Source organism: Salvelinus fontinalis, chromosome 3 (genome assembly GCF_029448725.1).
Source record: "Salvelinus fontinalis isolate EN_2023a chromosome 3, ASM2944872v1, whole genome shotgun sequence".
Taxonomy (NCBI): Eukaryota; Metazoa; Chordata; class Actinopteri; order Salmoniformes; family Salmonidae; genus Salvelinus; species Salvelinus fontinalis.
Window position 1 is genome coordinate 22,453,753 of NC_074667.1, and position 22,642 is coordinate 22,476,394.

Genomic DNA, 22,642 nt, shown 5'->3' on the forward strand with positions numbered 1-22,642 from the left:
GCTATATAGTCTCGTGTCTAAATGAATTCTCTAGAACATTCTTTATTGTGTTCTAGCGTCAGGAAGACTGGGCTTATACATGGATAATGTTCTCATATGGGGCCTTCTGTCGCTCTGCTATTTTGTTTTGTGCTGTCTCTGTGAGGGTTTGGCAGGTACGCCAAGCGGTCCATCAGGATATCCTTTTTGGAGAGCTAAACTCTTCGAACACATCTGTAGGCCATTACCAGAGTATGTGCCATTGTAAAACTTCCTCCCCATGCACTATGTCAGAGAGTTGACCTGTAAGGAGAGATGGAAGCCAGAAGCACCCCCCCTTTTCTCTCTCTCTCTCTCTCTCTCTCTCTCTCTCTCTCTCTCTCTCTCTCTCTCTCTCTCTCTCTCTCTCTCTCCCCTACTCTCTCTCTCTCTCTCTCTCTCTCTCTCTCTCTCTCTCCCCTACTCTCTCTCTCTCTCTCTCTCTCTCTCTCCTACTCTCTCTCTCTCTCTCTCTCTCTCTGTCTCTCTCTCTCTCTCTCTTACTCTCTCTCTCTCTCTCTCATTCTCTCTCGTTCTTTCTCTCTCTAACTCGCCGTCTCATGGTCAGATTGTGTAATGATATGGACTGGGAGTGTGGAAACATGATTAATTGGGTGTTAGTACTCAGGAAGTCCCAATAAGACCAACAGTGTCTTTCCCCACCCCCCCAGGAGAATTGCTTATTAAAGCCCAAACCAGCAAATACATCTGCAAGTTATGCTAAGTCAGCAGTTGACTAATCAAATCATGTGTTAGAGTTGATAGTCACAAGGTTGAATAAGTATGTTTATTCTATGTTGCATGGAAACCCTTAGGGTTACTTTTCAGCTCACACACATTGAAAAAGCAACTGACCTGTTACAGTGTAGTTTATGCACTTTTCACATTATGCAAAATTTTGGATGTATGAGTTGAAAATAATGAGATGTTTTGATATTTTTGATATTTTTGCCAATAAAATGCAGTTTATTCTTATTGGCTGGGTGACATCTCTAACCGTAGTTAAAACCCCAAAGCATATAGTTTATTGTAATAACAGAACATGTATGCATGGATAAAAAAAATCAATTGGCATAAATAGAATAGAGTTTGCTGAAAACCCTCACTGCTTCGAGCTGGTACCAGCAAGTCTGACTAGGCACTATTTACAGAGGCTGTCTGTTGAAACTTTCTCCCCCATTGTGGTTTTAGGAGGAGTGAAAATGGCCTCCTTTGGCAATCGTGAATGAGTAGTCAGCCTGAAAAACATGGGTAGAAAATAGAATGAGCAGACAGAGTTGTCTCAGCAGACAGACAATTGCAAAAGAGGAGAGGTTACAAATGTGCGTAGGAGAGGTCTGAGAGCAGACGAGAGAGACAGAACGAGAGAGACGGAACGAGAGGGATGAGAGAAAGAGAGAGATAGCAGACATTCAACATCCTCTGGTATCTTTTGTCTGCTGTGGACGGGACACAGATTAATTTCAACATGTTGATGTAGGTCAAGGCCAATTGGAGAAATCATTAGTCATCACCCACTGGGCACAGATGTCAGTTCAACGTCTAGTTTTGATTTACATTTGGTTGAGTTGTCAACTAATGTGAATTCAACTTGAAATCAACAACAAATGTCACCATGTAATTGGATATAGGTTAAAAGTTGGGTGAAAAGAAAAATGAAATGCCCATACGTTGATTACTTTGCGCAAATCCAATCAGTTATCCACTTTGATTCAACGTCACCACAAGGATTGTTTTGATTGAAATGACGTGGAAACAACGTTGATTCAACCAGTTTTTGACCAGTGGGCAGTTACACCAACATGTCTTTCGAGCCAACATGTACAGTTGAAGTCGGAAGTTTACATACACCATAGCCAAATACATTTAAACTCAGTTGTTCACAATTCCTGACATTTAATCCCAAGTAAAAATTCAGTTTTAGGTCAGTTATGATCACCACTTTATTTTAAGAATGTGAAATGTCAGAATAATAGAAGAGAGAATGATTTATTTCAGCTTTTATTTCTTTCATCACATTCCCAGTGGCTCAGAAGTTTACATACACTCAATTAGTATTTGGTAGCATTGCCTTTACATTGTTTAACTTGGGTCAAACGTTTTAGGTAGCTTCCCACAATAAGTTGGGTGAATTTTGGCCCATTCCCCCTGACAGAGCTGGTGTAACTGAGTCAGGTTTGTAGGCCTCCTTGCTCGCACAAGCTTTTTCCGTTCTGCCCACAATTAAGGTCAGGGCTCAAATGGATTCAAACCAGGGACTGAAGTGACACCTCTTGCACTGAGATGCAGTGCCTTAGACCGCAGCTCCACTTGGGAGCCCTATATAACATATATACAGATCAAATACACACAAACCCCTAACAAAGTCCACTTACCTGTTCAGTGATGCACTAACACACGGTTGGGGAAGTCCAAGGAAGGCTTGTCTGTTCAGGAAAGGTCCAGTGATGAGTTGTATGTAATGAAGGACAGGAGTTTCTCGAGACCTTCTCAACCTGCCTTCCTTTAAAACTAAAGCACAAGCAGGAATGGGGGTCTGTTACCTCTAGCAGGTAGAGCCTGTGATTGGCTGGCCCTGGTCAGCTGACTGAGTTCCCTGGCAAACTGGTCCTTAACACATAGGTGTGAAGCGCCCTTTGCCACTGAACCACAGGCTCAGGCTGAGTTTGTGTCTCTTCCAGGGCCAGAGAGAGGGTTTATTAACAGTGTGTGTTTGGTTTTACTATCCTTGTGGGCACCAGAAGTCCTCACAAGGACAATTCAGACAAGTTGGGACATTTCGCCGATCCCCACAAGGAAAAAGGCTATTTTAGGCTTAGGGGTTATGGTTAGAATTAGGGTTAGGTTTATAGGGTCAGGTTTAGGGGTTAAGGTTAGGGAAAATACGATTTTGAATGGGACTCATTCACAAGGACAGTGAAACAAAAGTTTGTGTTGGTTCTTCTATCTTTGTGAGTACCTAAAATCCCCCAAATTCCCCACAAGGACATTTCCCACGTCCCTGTAAGAACAAAAGCTATTTTAAGATTAGGGGTTCGAATTTACGGTAATGTTTAAAATTAGGGAAATGGGTTAAGTTTTTTTTATTTATTTTTATTTTACCGTTATTTTACCAGGTAAGTTGACTGAGAACAAGTTCTCATTTGCAGCAACGACCTAGGGTATATTTACAGGTGAGAGGAGGGGGATGAATGAGCCAATTGTAAACTGGGGATTATTAGGTGACCATGATGGTTTAAGGGCCAGATTGGGAATTTAGCCAGGACACCGGGGTTAACACCCCTACTCTTACGATAAGTGCCATGGGATCTTTAATGACCTCAGAGAGTCAGGACACCCGTTTAACGTCCCATCCGAAAGACGGCACCCTATACAGGACAGTGTCCCCAATCACTGCCCTGGGGCATTGGGATATTTTTTTAGACCAGAGGAAAGAGTGCCTCCTACTGGCCCTCCAACACCACTTCCAGCAGCATCTGGTCTCCCATCCAGGGACTGACCAGGACCAACCCTGCTTAGCTTCAGAAGCAAGCCAGCAGTGGTATGCAGGGTGGTATGTATCCAAGGTTAGGAGTCAGGATTAGGGTAAGGGTTAGGGAAAATTTGCATTTTGAATGGAAATACATTTTAGGTTCCCACGAGGATAGAAGAACATAACATATATGTGTGTGTGTATTACTATCCTTGTGGGTACCGGAAATCCACTAAAGTCTCCACAAGGATAGTAAAGTATGGAAAATTCTCCCTCGTGGGGACTATTCCCCAGGTCACCACAAGGCCAAGGGCTATTTTAGGGTTAGGGGAAATATTTTAGGTCCCCCACAAGGATAGTAAAACATATGCTACATCAGCTAGCTAACATTAGATAGGTAGCTGCAGCTGGCTAGCCTATCCCCCAAGCTATAACTACTAACTGCTGTCAGCTTGGCTAAACATAAGGTCAGCACCTGCTTTACTTTCTATTCACCTCTTCCTCTCTACTTTAGCCCACACACAAAAGTGAATTAGCCAGTGTTTGTTGCTGAATGACAAAGACACCCCAAAAATACCGCAAGAAACCACACCCCGAAGACAACTCTTGTTTGCCTTCAGTCATGGCCTCTAACATTTCTTAATGAGCATTGATGAAAAACAAGGCCAAATCAGGAAGGTCAGTCCAATTCCAAATACATGTATGTAATCCATAGGACCCCCCCCCCCCCCCCCCCCCCCCCCCAACGTCCCAAACGAATCCAAATGTAAAGGCAGTAATCCAGACGAAAGGTAAAGATCCAATGGAAGGTGATGGCTCTGAGTTAATCAATGTCAATATCTTCCACCCAATGGTAAACGGCCTGAGTAAGACATTAGACAAGCTAAATGCCTTTAATGCTCGCTTCAAGGCAAGCAACACTGAAGCATGCATGAGAGCACCCACTGTTCCGTACGACTGTCTGATCACGCTTTCCGTAGCCGATGTGAGCAAGACCTTTAAACATTCACAAAGCCGCAGGGCCAGACGGATTACCAGGACGTGTACTCAACGCATGTGCTAACCAACTGGCAAGTGTCTTCACTGACATTTTCAACCTCTCCCTGACCGAGTCTGTAATACCTCCATGTTTCAAACAGACCACAATAGTCCCTGTGCCCAAGAAAGCGAAGGTAACCTGCCTAAATGATTTCCGCCCTGTAGCACTCACGTCAGTAGCCATGAAGTGCTTTGAAAGGCTGGTCATGGCTCACATCATCACCATATGCCAGAAACCCTGGACCCACTCCAATTTGTGTACCACCCAAACAGATCCACAGATGACGCAATCACAATCGCACTCCACACTGTCCTTTCCCACCTGGATGAAAGGAACACCTATGTGAGAATGCTGTTCATTGACTACAGCTCCGCGTTCAACACCATAGGGCCGACAAAGCTCATCACTAAGCTAAAGACCCTTGGACTAAACACCTCCCTCTGCAACTGCATCCTGGACTTCCTTTAGGGCAGCCCCCAGGTGGTAAGGATAGGCAACAACACAGTTGCCACGCTGATCCTCAGCACTGGTGCCCCTCAGGGGTGCGTGTTTAGTCCCCTCCTGTACTCCCTGTTCACCCACGACTGCATGGCCAAGCACAACTCCAACACCATCATTAACTGATGACTCAACAGTAGGCCTGGTAGGCCTGATCACCGACAATGATGAGACAGCCTATAGGGAGGAGGTCAGAGTCCAGCCAGTGTGGTGCCAGGACAACAACCTCTCCCTCAATGTGAGCAAGACAAAGGAACTATGATGGATTATAGGAAAAAGAGGGCCGAACGGGCCCCCATTAAAATCGACGGGCTGATGTGGAGCGGGTCGAAGTGGAGAGTTTCAAATTCCTTGGTGTCCACATCACCAATGAACTAACATGGTCCAAACACACCAAGACAGTTGCGAAGAGGGCACAACAACACCTTTTCCCCCCCAGGAGACTGAAAAGATTTGGCATGGGTCCCCAGATCATCAAAAAGTTCTACAGCTGCACCATCGAGAGTATCCTTACCGTTTGCATCACCACCTGGTATGGCAACTGCTCGGCATCTGACCGTAAGGCGCTACAGAGGGTACTGCGTACGGCCCAGTACATCACTGGGGCCAAGGTTCCTGACATCTGAGGTTGGAAAACCCTGTGTTAACATAGTCTTGGCCAAATATGTACAGAGCCTTCAGAAAGTATTCATACCCCTTGGACTTATTCCACATTTTGTTGTGTTACTGCCTGAATTCGAAATGAATGAAATTGTTTTTTTTCTTCTCTCAACCATCTACACACAATAGCCCATAATGACAAAGGGAAAACATGTTTTTAGAAATGTTGGCAAATTTATTGAAAATGAAATACAGAAATATCTCATCTCTCAAATTGAGATCATCCAATTTCTTTTGATCATCCTTGAGATGTCACTACAACTTCAATTGGAGCCCACCTGTGGCCAATTAAATAGTTTGGACTTGATTTAGAATACACCTTTCTATATAAGGTCCCACAGTTGACATTGCATGTCAGAGCAGAATATACCATGAAGTCCAAGGAACTGTCTGTAGTTCTCAGAGAATTGTGATGAGGCATATATCTGGGGTATAAAAAAACATTTCTAGAGTGTTGAAAGTTTTCAAGAACACAGTGGTCTCCATCATTGGGAAATGGAAATAATATGGAACTACCCAGCCTCTGCCTAGAGCTGGTCGTCCGACCAAACTGAGCAACAGGGTAAGAAGGAGCGTGGTCACAGAGGTGACCAAGAACCCAGTGACCACTCCGACAGAACTACCGAGTTCTTTGGCTGAGATGGGAGAACCTGCCAGAAGGACAACAGTCTCTACAGAATTTCACCAATCTGGGCTTCAAGGGAAAGTGGCCAGACGGAAGCCACTCCTGAGAAAAAGGCACATGACCGCACACCTGGAGTTTGCAAAAAAATCACATGAAAGACTAAGCATGAAAAACGAAGGCAAAAGGTCTTTGATGAGAATCAATGATGAGAGTGCAAACAACCTTAGACTGGGGCAAAAATGTACGTTCCAACAGGACAATGACCCAAAGCATACAGCCAAAGCATTTCTGAAATGGCTTCAGAACAAGAAGGTGAAAGTCCAGACTTGAATCCTGTTGAAAATCTGTAGAAAGACTGGGGAAATGCTGTTGACCCCCGCTCCCTATCTGATTTAACACTAGAACCATCCAGAATGTCAATCTGCCGGTTTCAATTTTGTAATTTCCATAACTTAATTTCAATAAAAAACCTTTAGCCCACCTGTCCCTGACTTTTCATAAATATGTGTATTTTGCACTCTAGCAGTACTTTCAGACAAATATCATAAAATACAAAAACTTTCGGAGTATTTCATCCTCATAGCGCTATGTGTGCATATTTAACAATAAAATAGCCGGGCCTGGAGTAGTACTTAATAGCCACCAGTCTAACAAATCCATTTATCTAGAAAAGCCTGGCCTCATTGGACCCCCCTCCGTGCCATATTTAACAGTAGAATATCCAGCCCTGGAGAAGTACTAATAGCCACCAGTCTAATTAATCAATTTATCTAGAACTGTCTCATTGGACCCCCCTTAATGCCAATGTCATTTTGGATGTGTTTATGAAGGTGTTAGGTAATTTTAGAATACGAAATGCAAATATTTGAACAAACATAATACAATTTTCATTCATTTATCTTATATATAAAACACAGAATTTTAAGTGATTAAGTGCCTTTGATAGAATTATGAAACCAAAAGCATGTGCGTTGAAACACAGTAGAAGTTTATTTTTTATAATGACAACAAATAAAAATACCCAAACCGCAAGACACTCAGTCAATGATGAAAATATCTGAAAATATCAGTAGCTTAAACATCAGTATAGATGCCAAGAGTGCTTGTGAATTGTGCAATAATGGCATTATAATGAATATGTGTCCATATGAAAGCGGTCAAAAATGGTCTATTATTGTCAGTTATTGGACACATTATTTGTGACCTCACTCATGCTTACAGTATGGTGTGCGTCTTCACGCAATAGTTGGATCTCATTTAGCTTTTATCCCTTGTCCTAACAGTCACCACAAATCTTTGTCACTTTCATTTGATTGCAACACATTTTTTATACTTTTTCTATCAAGGGAGGTCAAATGCTCGCTGGCTTCCCTTGCATTCAATGCAGTATTTCTATAAAAAAAAGTGAAACAAGTCATCTCTCGTTGAATGACAACAAAGATTTTACTGAATAATCCCTACTGACCAATCACCAACGAAGCGAAGTCCAAAACCAACAAAAATGTCACAAAATGTTGTAATAATACTGTATATGCACAAACTGTTTAGTCTGGGAAGCATGTGGACCCCTTAAGACTGCTTGTATTCGGGGGACTGATAAAGGGTACATCGTTTTGAGATTATAGCTAATTAGAATAGATGAATACAGTAGAATGGCCCGCCCTGTTCTTCATTCACAATTGGTGACTACATAATTGTGCGTCATTCGCTTCCCCTCACTTATCAACTCCCCCAGTCTCCCCTTTTCTCACCCATAATTCTATGCTTCAGTTATTTCATATGTTGTTATACGTGTAACAGTTGTTTCTGTGTAGTTTATTTTCAGATTAGAAGCAATTATTGGGGTGATTATCAACTAGGCATGATTATCAACTAGGCATGGCACATTCAACTATCAGAGTAGAAGCGTAACAGGCCGGGGAAAACCATTTAAAAAATGACATGCCCTCCTAAAACTGGTTATAACTCCAGTTCTGTTTGTGATATTACGATTCTAACAAGGACAGTGTGTTATATAGATGTATTTAGGAAAAGTCAAAGACTATGACTTAAAAAATGGAGAATAATTCAACACAAATACATTTTTGTCATTATGATTCTTGCTGCCTTTCTTGTGTTAATATACACAATCCCAAATAAATCCATTAATACTTCATTTAGGAAGGTAATACAAATAACAGAATAGCATGTTTTGAGTTGTATATCTGTAACGGCTGTCGTCTTCCTCCTCGTCTGAGGAGGAGAAGTTCGAAGGATTGGAGGACCAATGCGCAGCGTGGTAATTGTTCATCTTATTTAATGAAAGTGAACAACTCAAAATACAAAAACAACAAAGTGAAAACCGAAACAGTTCTATCTGGTGCAGACACACAAAGACTGAAAACAACCACCCACAAAACCCAACAGAAAACAGGCTACCTAAATATGGTTCCCAATCAGGGACAACGATTGACAGCTGCCTCTGATTGAGAACCATATCAGGCCAAACACAGAAAACCAACACAGAAATAGAAAACATAGATTACCCACCCAACTCACGCCCTGACCAACTAAAACAAAAGACAAAACAAAGGAACAATTTCTCTGCACTTAGTAGCCAAGGCTATCGCTGCACCATGCCAATCTATGGCTGCACCATACCAATGAAATCAACTTTTTCATTAAGCAGACATTACATGCCCTGATGTCCGCTAAGTTATATTTTGAAACAGAGGCCATCCCCTCAATTTGTACTGTTTTTTTTGGCAAAAACAATTTCATTAGAAACCATGGAATCTGCTCTTTCTGATAGGGTATAGCATTAAAACATCTGGACTGCATGGACCTCTGTAGGACGATATGGAAGAAGTGCAATTTGTTAAGCTCCTGGCTTCTTTGTCAATACACACTGTCAATGCACGCTGTGCAGGTCATCAGTCTCATCGTTCTCTATTTGACAAATGATAATATTGTCTCCCATCAGACTACTGTCAATTTAATCTTGTCTTTAGGCCACACCTATTATTATTATTATTATTACTATATGTGTGAAATTAGTTTCAATATAGTTTAGGTGTAGTTTGCTCGTGCCAGCTTGGCAGGCAACTGTTGGCTTACAGTCAGAAAATACACTATCATCTTAGTATTTTAGTATTTTTAGTATTTAAAGTCTATGCGCTTATGGATGAATCAATACATTTTCTGACTGAATACAATATGCATTTGGTGTTCTGAGGTTTCTTATTACCTATTTTATCATAATAAATGCATTCTTTTAGCAATTTATTATTTATTATGGAATATTTATACAATTGAAATATTAACGGGTCAGAATGATCATCATGGCCATTCTAGTAGTTATGGAATTCCAGCGCTCTAAGTGTTAACAGATTGAGAAAATCTGCAAGGAAGAATGAGAGAAAATCCCCAAATCCAGGTGTGCAAAGCTGAAACAGACACCCAACACCATTCAAAGCTGTAATCGCCGCAAAAGGTGCTTCTATGAAATATTGATTCAGGGTTGTAAATACCTATGCATATAAGATATTTCTGTATTTCATTTTCAATTAACATGTTTTGTCATTATGGGGTATTGTGGGTAGATGTGTGAGAACCAAAATCTGTTTAATCAATTTTGAGTTCAAGCTTTAACACAACAAAATGTGAAATAAATCAAGGGGTATGAGTACTTGCTGAAGGCACTGTACATCAACACATTCTTTTAATATATTTGAAGTTTCATTTATTTTATGGGCAATGTTTTATTTAATTTTCACGTTATGCTTTCTTGGTAACATATGTTACACACTGGTGTCAGAAGTGGGAATTGTTCTGTCAAGGGAAAGGTTGGAATGGTTGTGGTGTGATGGGGGGGGACAAGATAGTGATGGGAAATGCAATGGTACAGAGTTTATCTGCAAGCATGAGACATCCATTATGGATTGGGATCCTCTCACAAACGTTGGATAATACATGGTGGACTGTCCGTTTGATCCCTAACCTTTGTGCAAATCAGGCCTCTCAAGTTCTCAACTTCACCACAGCATATAAAGATACCTAATAAGTCAACGCTCTTATGCTGAGGTTTGAGAACATTACTGTGTTTGTGAAATATATTTAACAACATGTTCCTGAATGTTCCCAACATATTCCTGAATAGTCACATATGATATTTTAAGGGGGCTAAAAAAGTCCAAATTAAGTGCTGCAGTTTTGAACGGGAAACACCACAACAGTGACATGTGTTTCTGATAGGAATTACATTACAGTACTTTGAATGAGCCTTATGTAGAACCCCTGAACCACACACGGTGTATGTCTTTCATTATGCTCTGCAGAATAGATAAATGCCAAAAAGTAATCAGATGGGACAAAGTGCATTCTGTTAGCAACAAGTTCTTCTGACTGAGAGGAGAGTTTGAAACGTACTCTGGAAACAATTGTTCTCAGTCGTCCTAAACAGCAACAGTTAGGAATCAATCGAAAAATGATCCATGCATCTCTGACAATCACATCATGTTACCATGAAGATGTTATGTACGATAAAGTAAAAAAATGATGATTTAATGTACAATAATGCAATCATCTAACACGATGAGCAATGGTGAAAAGATGAGATGACCTCAAAGTGGACGAAAAAAATTGAAAATTGAATTAGGATTTTGGCAGAGTTTTGTGTCGTTTTGTACAGAGAATCCTTGCTGACGATGAGGGTTCGCTGGAGTTGATGTTGAGTGGAAGGCAGCAGATAAAATGTTTATGATATGGTTGAGGCTGCAATGTGGCAAACTGGGACCTTACACATTATTTGTGGCCTCACTCGTGCTTACAGTATGGTGTGCGTTTTCACGCAATAGTTGGATCTCATTTAGCTCTTATCCCTTGTCCTAAACAGTCACCACAAATCTTTGTCACTTTCATTTGATTGCAACACATTTTAATACTTTTTCTATAAAGGGAGGTCAAATGCTCACTGGCTTCTCTTGCATTCAATGCAGTATTTATATAAAAAAAAGTGAAACTGTAACGGTTGTCCGAAGAGGAGGAGTAGGGATTGGATCAAAGTGCAGCGTTGTTATGTGACATAATAATATTTATTAAAGTAAAGATGAAAATTGAAAAATTAAAAATACTTCAACAAACTATAAAACAAATAAACGATGTAGACAGACCTGAACTAGAGAACTTACATAAACACGAAGAACGCATGAACAGGTACAGACTACACAAACGAACGAACAAACGAACGAAACAGTCCCGTGTGGTGCACAGACACAAACACGGAAGACAACCACCCACAAACAAACAGTGTGAACAGCCTACCTTTATATGGTTCTCAATCAGAGGAAACGTCAAACACCTGTCCCTGATTGAGAAGCATATAAGGCTAATTACCACTGACCTAAACATAGAAACACAAAACATAGAATGCCCACCCCAACTCACGCCCTGACCAACTAAACACATACAAAACAAGAGAAAACAGGTCAGGAACGTGACAGAAACGAATCATCTCTCGTTGAATGACAGCAAAGATTTTACTGGATAATCCCTACTGGCCAATCACCAACGAAGGGCTGTAGACTCCGACTACCGATTTAGGTTTACGTCAAGAAAAAACCCTTCACCAAAGTCCAAAACCAACAAAAATGTCACAAAATGTTGTAATAATATTGTATATGCACAAACTGTTTAGTCTGGGAAGCATGTGGACCCCTTAAGACTGCTTGTATTCGGGGGACTGATAAAGGGTACACCGTTTTGAGATTATAGCTAATTAGAATAGATGAATACAGTAGAATGGCTCGCCCTGTTCTTCATTCACAATTGGTGACTACATAATTGTGCGACGTTCACTTCCCCTCACTTATCAACTCCCCCATTCTCCCCTTTTCTCACCCATAATTCTATGCTTCAGTTATTTCATATGTTGTTATACGTGTAACAGTTGATTCTGTGTAGTTTATTTTCAGATTAGAAGAATTATTGGGGTGATTATCAACTAGGCATGATTATATACTAGGCATGGCACATTCAACTATCAGAGTAGAAGCGTAACAGGCCGGGGAAAACCATTTAAAAAATGACATGCCCTCCTAAAACTGGTTATAACTCCAGTTCTGTTTGTGATATTACGATTCTAACAAGGACTAAACCAATCTGAAAGACAATGCCCTTTGGTGAGAAATCCATGAGAAAAAATTTGTAGCATTTTCATTGAATGGATTTATCTATTTTCACATTAATGCCTAGTTATAACTTATTAAAAACACACAATAAGCATTTGTAATATTATACACAATTATAAACTGCGTTGTTCGAGCCCTGAGTGCTGATTGGCTGACTGCCGTGGTATATCAGACTATACCACGGGGTATGAGAAAACATTTAGTTTTACTGCTCTAATTACGTTGGTAACCAGTTTCTAATAGCAATACGGCACCAAAAGGGTTTGTGGTATTAGCCCAATATACCACGACAAACGGTTGTATCCAGGCACTCCGCGTTGCGTCGTGCTTAAGGACAGCCCTTAGCCGTGGTATATTGGCCACATACCACAAACCCCCTCTTGTCTTATTGCTTAAATATACGCAGACGATTTTGTATTCATTGGATCGTGGGAGCATTCATTGCAGAATGCAGACCTTGATTCAGGTCATACCATCATATCTAACAACAGTGTATCTTCGATATCCTACAGCCTACATAATGCGACCTAAACGTTGTGTAACATGTTTCACTGATTGTCTGACGCTTGTCTCTCCTCATCGAACCTCATGTCAGTGACTCCTTCCCAGCTGATGACGATGGCTCTGTGCTCCAGTCAATATTTGTGCAGAGAAACAGTGGTCAAAGGTAGGTTTTGCTGTATGGCAATGGCATAAACAAACAGGAGAAAAAAACGCCAATGACGACAGTGACGGCACATCTGTCCAACAAACCTTTGAAATTGGAACGTGTCGTCAACTCATCATTCGATAACTCCAACTCAGCCTAGAGTTTAAAACGAATCTGCAAGTGAACCTTGTTCTCAAATGCAACTACATCAAATCAAATGTATTTATATAGCCCCTCGTACATCAGCTGATATCTCAAAGTGCTGTACAGAAACCCAGCCTAAAACCCCAAACAGCAAGCAATGCAGGTGTAGAAGCACGGTGGCTAGGAAAAACTCCCTAGAAAGGCCAAAACCTAGGAAGAAACCTAGAGAGGAACCAGGCTATGAGGGGTGGCCAGTCCTCACCTGGCTGTGCCGGGTGGAGATTATAACAGAACATGTCCAAGATGTTAAAATGTTCATAAATGATCAAATAATGGTCAAATAATAATAATCACAGTAGTTGTCGAGGGTGCAGCAAGTCAGCACATCAGGAGTAAATTTCAGTTGGCTTTTCATAGCCGATCATTAAGAGTATCTCTACCGCTTCTGCGGTCTCTAGAGAGTTGAAAACAGCAGGTCTGGGACAGGTAGCACGTCCGGTGAACAGGTCAGGGTTCCATAGCCGCAGGCAGAACAGTTGAAACTGGAGCAGCAGCTGTCCCCAGGTGGACTGGGGACAGCAAGGAGTCATCGTGCCAGGTAGTCCTGAGGCATGGTCCTAGGGCTCAGGTCCTCCGAGAGAGAGAAAGAAAGAGAAAATTAGAGAGAGCATACTTAAAATTCACACAGGACACCGGATAAGACAGGAGAAGTACTCTAGATATAACAAACTGACCCTAGCCCCCCGACACATAAACTACTGCAGCATAAATACTGGAGGCTTACTTGGCCATTTTGAAGGCTCCTTTGTCTCTATGGGAGAACTGCAGAACTGAAATAAGAAAAAATCGGTTGTAGTTAACAGACTCCCCCAAATACTGCTCGGCAATATTTGCCGTCAAATCCGGAGAGCTATTTTTACATATTTTTCTCTCGCACTACATACATCGTAATCACATGCACCGTTAGGTCCACTGCCTGCTTTTCGTCTCCCTGCTGGTTTGCTTGAAACCCCCTGCTCCTGGCTTCATTCTTAATATGGCCAACATTAATAAACTGTCACGTTCCTGACCTGTTTTCCTTGTTTTTGTATTTGTTTAGTATGGTCAGGGCGTGAGTTGGGGTGGGCATTCTATGTTATGTGTTTCTATGTTTAGGTTCATTGTCTATTAGCCTGATATGATTCTCAATCAGGGACAGGTGTTTTACGTTTCCTCTGATTGAGAACCATATTAAGGTAGGTTGTTCACACTGTTTGTTTGTGGGTGATTGTCTTCCGTGTCTGTGTATGTCGCACCACACGGGACTATTTCGTTTTCGTTCGTGTATGTAGTCTTTTCCTGTTCGTGCGTTCTTCGTGTTTATGTAAGTTCGTTTGTTCAGGTCTGTTGACTTCATTTATTGTTTTGTAGTTTGTTCAAGTATATTTTCGTCTCCTTTATTATTATTCAAATCATCATGTATTCCACCTACGCTGCGTGTTGGTCCGATCCATGCTCCTCCTCGTCTGAGGAGGAGAACGACGTCGACGAACGTTACAGAATACACACACCCTAAACTAGACAAAACACATAAACATCCTATGTCACACCCTGACCTAACTAAACTAATAAAGAAAATCAATATAACAAAGGCCAGAGTGTGACATAAACATGCTGTGAAAATGGCCGGGGTCAATCCAGTGCATCTCCGTGCACGCACGCTTACTGCAGAACCTGGGTTTAAACACTATTCCAAATCTTTCAAATACTTTTAGCGATTGCTTTAGCCTGTCTGTATTCCTAGATGGGCAGGGTTTGCAGTTTTCAGATATTCTATTGGTTCCATTGTCTCAGGCAAGCTTAATCAAGCCCAGCTGAAGTATTTGAAATTATTTTATTTTATTTGAACCCAGGTCTTGCTTACCAACACTGGGAGGGGATGGCGTGCTTTTCCAGCTGCAACCACACTTTGATCTCTATGGAGGCCCTATTGACTTGTATGGTTGTGATCCCTCTAGTCCACTATGTAGCTATACTACGAAGTGGTGTTATGCCTTGTTTTTTTTTATAGAGATGCTTGTAATTTTCAACAGACTAATTTGATGGAACAACAGATAGGCGTTCCGCTTTATGACTGGAATATAATGAAGCCACTAAAGCTACTGTTTATGAGGTGTTTATGAAGTGTTTATAAGCATCATTAATATATCATGAATGAAAACAGTTGATGAGTATTTGTGAAGGAATGATAGTATGCCATGCCAAACCTAAAGTGTATGTTTTTGGTAGCAAGTGCATATCTTTGGCCTAACCAATTGCTTGTAAATTATTTCGTACATAATGTTTCTGCCACCGTCTCTTATAACCGAAAAGAGCTTCTGGATTTTAGAACAGTGATTGCTCACCTCGAACTGGACAAAAAAAAATCCTTTAACGAGTCGGACGCGAATGATTTACTCCAGATACCGGACCAGGCCCAAATCCCCGTCATTCGCATTAAGAAAAGATGCTGACACAGAGGACGCAGGTCAGGGTGCCTTGTGAGAATTTTTGGGCGAGTGGGTAACCCGCTTCTACCATCCATCCTATTGGCCAACGTGCAATCATTGGGGAATAAACTGGATGAGCTCTGTTTAAGACTATCGTACCAACGGGACATTAAAAACTGTAATATCTTATGTTTCACTGAGCCGTTGCTGAACAACGACATGTATAATATACAGGTGGCTGGTTTTTCCGTGCATCAGGAAGACAGAACAGCTGCCTCCGGTAAGACAAGGGGTGGTGGTCTGTGTCTATTTGTCAATACCAGCTTGTGAGCAAAATCAAATATTAAGGAAGTCTCTAGTATCTCATGATAAGCTGTAGACAACACTATTTAAAAAGAGAGTTTTCATATATAGTTTTCGTAGCTGTCTATTTACTACCACAAACTGATGCTGGCACTAAGACCACACTCAACGAGCTGTATAAACCCATAAGCAAACAAGAAAATGCTCATCTAGAGGCGGAGCTCCTAGTGGCCGGGGACGTTAATGCAGGGAAACTTAAACCGCTTTACCTCATTTCTACCAGCATGTTACATGTGCAACCAGAGGAAAAAAAACTTTAGACCACCTTTACTCCACACACAGAGACACGTACAAAACTCTCCCTCGCTCTCCATTTGGCAAATCTGATCATAATTCTATCCTCCTGATCCTGCTTACAAGCAAAACTTTAAGCTGGAAGTACCAGTGACTCGCTCAATACGGAAGTGGTCAGATGTCGCAGATGCTAAGGTACAGGACTGTTTTGCTAGCACAGACTGGAATATGTTCTGGGACTCATCCATTGGCATTGAGGAGTATACCACATCAGTCACAGGCTTCATCAATAAGTGCATCGATGACGTTGTTCCCACAGTGACCGTACGTACATACCCCAACCAGAAGCCATGGATTACAGGCAACATCCACACTGAGCTAAATGCTAGAGCTGCCGCTTTCAAGGAGCAGGACTCTAACCAGGACGTGTACTCAGAGCATGCGCTAACCAACTGGCAAGTGTCTTCAATGACATTTTCAACCTGTCCCTGGCCGAGACTGTAATACCTACATGTTTCAAGCAGACCACCATAGTCCCTGTACACAAGAACACCAAGGTAACCTGCCTAAATGACTACCATCCTGTAGCACTCACGTCTGTAGCCATGAAGTGCTTTGACAGGCTGGTCATGGCTCACATCAACACCATCATCTCAGAAACCCTAGACCCACTCAATTTGCATACCGCCCAAACAGATCCACAGATGATGCCCTTTCCCACCTGGACAAAAGAAACATCTACGTGTTCATTGACTACAGCTCAGCGTTCAACACCATAGTGCCCTCAAAGCTCATCACTAAGTGAAGGACCCTGGGACTAAACACCTTCCTCTGCAACTGTATCCTGGACTTCCTTAAGGGCCGCCCCCAGGTGGTAAGGATAGGCAACAACACATCTGCCATGCTGATCCTCAACACGGGGTTCCCCTCAGGGGTGTGTGCTTAGTCCCCTCTACTCCCTGTTCACCCATGACTGCGTGGCCAGTTTATTTAGTAAATATTTGTCTTAACTCTGCATTGCTTCCCTGGCCAACATGTGTGAATTGATTGCCCCCCGTCTATCTTCAGAGCTCGTGCTGCTAGGTGACCTAAACTGCAATATGCTTAACACCCCGGCCATCCTACAATCTAAGCTCGATGCCCTCAATCTCACACAAATGATCAATGAACCCATCAGGTACAACCCCAAATCCATAAACACGGGCACCCTCATAGATATCATCCTAACCAACGTGCCCTCCAAATACACCTGTTGTTTTCAACCAAGATCTCAGCGAACACTGCCTCATTGCCTGCATCCGTAATGGGTCCGTGATCAAACGACCACCCCTCATCACTGTCAAACGCTCCCTAAAACACTTCAGCGAGCAGGCCTTTCTAATCGACCTGGCCCGGGTATCCTGGAAGGATATAGACCTCATCCCGTCAGTAGAGGATGCCTGGTTATTCTTTAAAAGTGCCTTTCTCACCATCTTAAATAAGCATGCCCCATTCAAAAAATGTTGAACCAGGAACAGATACAGCCCTTGGTTCTCTCCAGACCTGACTGCCCTTTGACCAGCACAAAAACATCCTGTGGCGTTCTGCATTAGCATCAAATAGCCCCCGTGATATGCAACTTTTCAGGGAAGTTTGGAACCAATATACACAGGCAGTCAGCTTTTTCAAACAGAAATTTGCATCCTGTAGCACAAACTCAAAAAAGTTCTGGGACACTGTAAAGTCCATGGAGAATAAGAGCACCTCCTCCCAGCTGCCCACTGCACTGAGGCTAGGAAACATATTGCTATATTGTAATTACTTCGCCACCATGGCCTATTTATTGCCTTACATCCCTTATCCTACCTCATTTGCACATACTGTATATAGACTTTTTCTACTGTATTATTGACTGTATGTTTGTTTATTCCATGTGTAACTCTATGTTGTTGTGTGTGTCGAACTGCTTTGCTTTATCTTGGCCAGGTCGCAGTTGCAAATGAGAACTTGTTCTCAACTAGCCTACCTGGTTAAATAAAGGTGAAATCATTTTTTTTTAAATAAAAAAAATGTTGGTTAAGGGCTTGTAATTAAATCATTCACACTAAGGTCTACACCTGTTGTATTTGGCGCACGTGACAAATTGATTTGAAATAATAACAGTTATCAGAAGGATACCATGTGGCAGACACTGAAATGTTCTCCGAATAAGCTTTTGATAACTAGTCAACAGGTTACATAAGGCTACTACAACATGCCCCTTACTGCTTTGATAAGTAATGTTAATTTCAGCAGATATACCGTGCATATGTAATCATAGGCCTATGTCAAAAGAATATGCAACCCTTAAAGGGTCAAACTGCCATTCGAACAATAGCAAGGTATCACCCCACCACTGATTCATTGTGAGCTACTATGCTGTTCTTTGTTATTCTTCTCTTTTTTTCTTACTACAGTATTTCTCTATTTTCTTTCACATAACTTATGTTATAGAAATGTTAAAACTGGTAAAACAGAAAGCATTAAATATGCCTTCATTTATTAAAACTGATAGATTAATCGCAGATTCTTTTTTTTTCACAGACATTTTTACAATAGGATATACCTTTACCTGGACTTGTGGTTCAATGGTGGTGCTTCTCTTCGAGTAAGTTACTGTTGTGCACAGGGTCTGTTTTGACAATGAGGCCGAGTGTGTGTAAGATTTTCCCTTGTAACTCTCCTTTTTCCCCCAGGCCTATTCCCAGAACCTAGCTTGTTTCAAGCACATGCAGTTAGAGTTGTGTAACTGAAACAAACACACACCAGGCCCAAAAAAGTCCCCCCCCCCCCCCTTATGTAACCGCAAGGCATTATGGTTCAATTTAGCAGCTTCTTATATGTGTTTCTTGAGTAACAATCTCCTCATTTATTTCATACTTATATAAGGATGACAACAATGATGCAGATGATGATGTAATGCGTCTGTGTGTAGTGGTGCAGATGAAGCAGGTGCAGGACAGCAGATATAAGTAATGAAAGCAATTTACTCAACAATAAAACACAATACACGTCAAATAAACCAAGGCCACTATAACGGACAGCACTACAACGAACAATCACTCACAAACAAACATGGGGAAACAGAGGGTTAAATAATGAACAAGTAATTGGCGGATTGAAACCAGGTGTGTAAGACAAGACAAAACAAATGGAAAATTAAAAGTGGATCGGTGACGTCGACCGCCAAACGCCGCCTGAACAAGGTGAGGGACCGACTTCGGCGGAAGTCGTGACAGATGATGATGACTTTGACAATAATGTCCTTGCCCATGAACATGAACATGAATCAAAATCATAGTTCATATTTACCATATCAAATAAAAGTAGCGTAAATTCTATTTCATGTCTCTGTCCTACATCGCTATAATCTTCCATACTGTTGCAATTTGATCAGATGGAGGGATCAAATACATCCAAGTATCAGTGATGCCCAAAGCATTCGGCTCAGGTTGCTTCTGTTCTCCACTATCAGCTATCAAAGTACCCTTGTTGATGCTCAATTTGTGCTTGAAGGCAATGCCTACAAGTTGTACTGATATATGGGCCTGCCGGCTATCATATGTTATGCTTTGAATAAGCCTAAATTCTAATCTTCAGTGAGAGAGGTGATTGAAGGAATCTCTCCCACCTTCAACATCAACAGTGGCGCAAGGCATGGCGAGGCATAGCTGGCACCTACCAGTAACGATGTCTCTTAGCTTCCCCTACCACAGCCTTTTGGCTAGATCCAACCCACCTCCTGAACCATCGTTACATAAGTAGCCCATCTCCTAAGTGGCCACACCATAGAGTATCTAGGTCCTCTAACTCATCAGCCTGGGACCTGGTCCAGAACAGGACAGTGTGGAGAGCCAAATGTCGAGGCGTTACGCTCCAAGGGGCCAGCAAAGATGAGTGAGTGAGTCTATTGTTAGTGAAACAACCTTTTCAGTGCACTCCTATTATGAGAAGACAATTAGATTTTCGAAACCAGACAATTCTTAAAAGCAAAGTATATAGTAAGTACTGCAGTGATTCTGTCCTATATTGTTTTACTTGACCCTTGACCCTAGGGCTTGACCCTTATGTCCGCAATTCCTATTTTTTATTTGTATTTTTTATTTCACCTTTATTTAACCAGGTAGGCCAGTTGAGAACAAGTTCTCATTTACAACTGCGACCTGGCTAAGATAAAGCAAAGCAGTGCAACAAAAAACAACAACACTGAGTTACAAGTTGGAAAAACAAATGTACAGTCAATAACACAATAGAAAAATCTATATACAGTGTGTGCAAATCGAGTAAGGAGGTAAGGCAATAAATAGGCCCATAGTAGCGAAGTAATTACAATTTAGCGCATTAACACTGGAGGGATAGATGCGCATATGATAATGTGCAAATAAAAATACTGGTGTGCACAAGAGCAAAACAAGTAAATAAAAACAATATGGGCTATTTACAGATGGGCTGTGTGCAGCTGCAGTGATCGGTAAGCTGCTCAGATAGCTGATGTTTAAAGTTAGTGAGGGAGAAATAAGTCTCCAACTTCAGCGATTTTTGCAATTCGTTCCAGTCATTGGAAGCAGAGAACTGGAAGAAAAGGCGGCCAAAGTAGGTGTTGGCTTTGGGGATGACCAGTGAGATATACCTGCTGGAGCGTGTGCTACGGGTGGGTGTTGTTATGGTGACCAGTGAGTTGAGATAAGGCTGAGCTTTACCTAGCAAAGACTTATAGATGACCTGGAGCCAGTGGGTCTGGCGACGAATATGTAGGGAGGGCCAGCCGATGAGAGCATACAGGTCGCAGTAGTGGGTGGTATATAGGGCTTTGGTGACAAAACGGATGGCACTATGATAGATTGCATCCAGTTTGCTGAGTAGTGTTGGAGGCTATTTGGTAAATTACATCGTCGAGGATCGGTAGGATAATCAGTTTTACGAGGGTATGTTTCGCAGCGTGAAGAAGGCTTTGTTGCGAAATAGGAAGCCGATTCTAGATTTCATTTTGTATTGGAGATGCTTAATGTGAGTCTGGAAGGAGAGTTTACAGTCTTACCAGACACCTAGGTATTTGTAGTTGTCCACATATTCTGAGTGAGAACTGTCCAGAGTAGTGATGCTAGCCGGGCGGGCAGGTGCGGGCAGCGATCGGTTGAAGAGCATGCAATTAGTTTTACTAGCGTTTAAGAGCAGTTGGAGGCCACGGAAGGAGTGTTGTATGGCATTGAAGCTTGTTTGGAGGTTTGTTAACATACTGTCCAAAGAAGGGCCAGATGTATACAGAATGGTGTCGTCTGCGTAGAGGTGGATCAAGGAATCACCAGCAGCAAGAGCGACATCGTCGATATATACAGAGAACAGAGTCGGCCCGAGAATTTAACCCTGTGGTACCCCCATAGAGACTATAAACAATCAATATAAAGAACATCGCACACTCCAAGTATAATCTCCCAGCAATTTAATGGGTATTTACCAACATTTCGGCATCACTGTGCCTTCCTCAGGGTAATGTCATGAATACTTGAACCAGGTTATGTAGACACACAGTGCAATTAGTGTAACCAATGACAGTAGTGAGGGGTGTGTCATAATGATTAAGTCAATTCAAATGAATTAGTGAAGCTGTTAAAAAATATTATATGGCATATAAAAAATATTACTTTATTGTTATCATATAGAAACATAATGGAATAATTTCATTTTAATTTCATTTTTGTTCCATCTAATCTTTTTGTTCAACCTTATTATATAATGAGCATCATCAACAGGGGGAACATATTAGGTGTATGCTAATAAGCTGTAAAAAGATTTTTTCAATTTATAAGACTTGTTCATAATGGAAAATATGTTCTTAAGAAGGGCCTGAGATCACTGTCAATATTCAGACCACTAGGGGTCAATGTCTTTAGATAGGATATCCAGTAAGCCTCCCTTTGTAGTAGTAGGATCTCGATGTTACCTCCTCTCCTTGGTGGAGCAACATGCTCAATGCCTGTGTATTTGAGGGAGGAGATGGGATGGTTAGCTTCAACAAAGTGAGCTGCTACTGGATGGTCAATGTTCTTACACCTGATTGAGCTGCGGTGTTCAGCTATGCGTTGTTTTAATTGTATTTTTGTTTGTCCTACGTAGGCTTTTCCACATGAACAGGTGATGAGATAGATTACTCCCTTGGTCTTGCATGAGATGATACCCCTAACAGGGATCTTTCGACCTGTATGTGGGTGTCTGAAGAAAGATGCTTTTAAAGTGCTATTGCACTGTGCGCATGAGCCACATTTGTAGTTCCCATTTGGGATAGGTAT

General features: G+C 41.6%; 1 long non-coding RNA gene across 1 annotated transcript; it reads right to left on the bottom strand.

The window, feature by feature from the left end:
• Positions 1 to 7,391: 7,391 nt before the first annotated feature.
• LOC129841141 (uncharacterized) lies at positions 7,392 to 19,040 on the bottom strand. The gene is made up of 3 exons (XR_008757282.1): positions 18,928 to 19,040; positions 14,057 to 14,102; positions 7,392 to 13,903 (listed from the first exon to the last, which is right to left on the bottom strand). It is a non-coding gene; the product is annotated as an uncharacterized LOC129841141 (long non-coding RNA).
• Between the last annotated feature and the right edge of the window lie 3,602 nt (positions 19,041 to 22,642).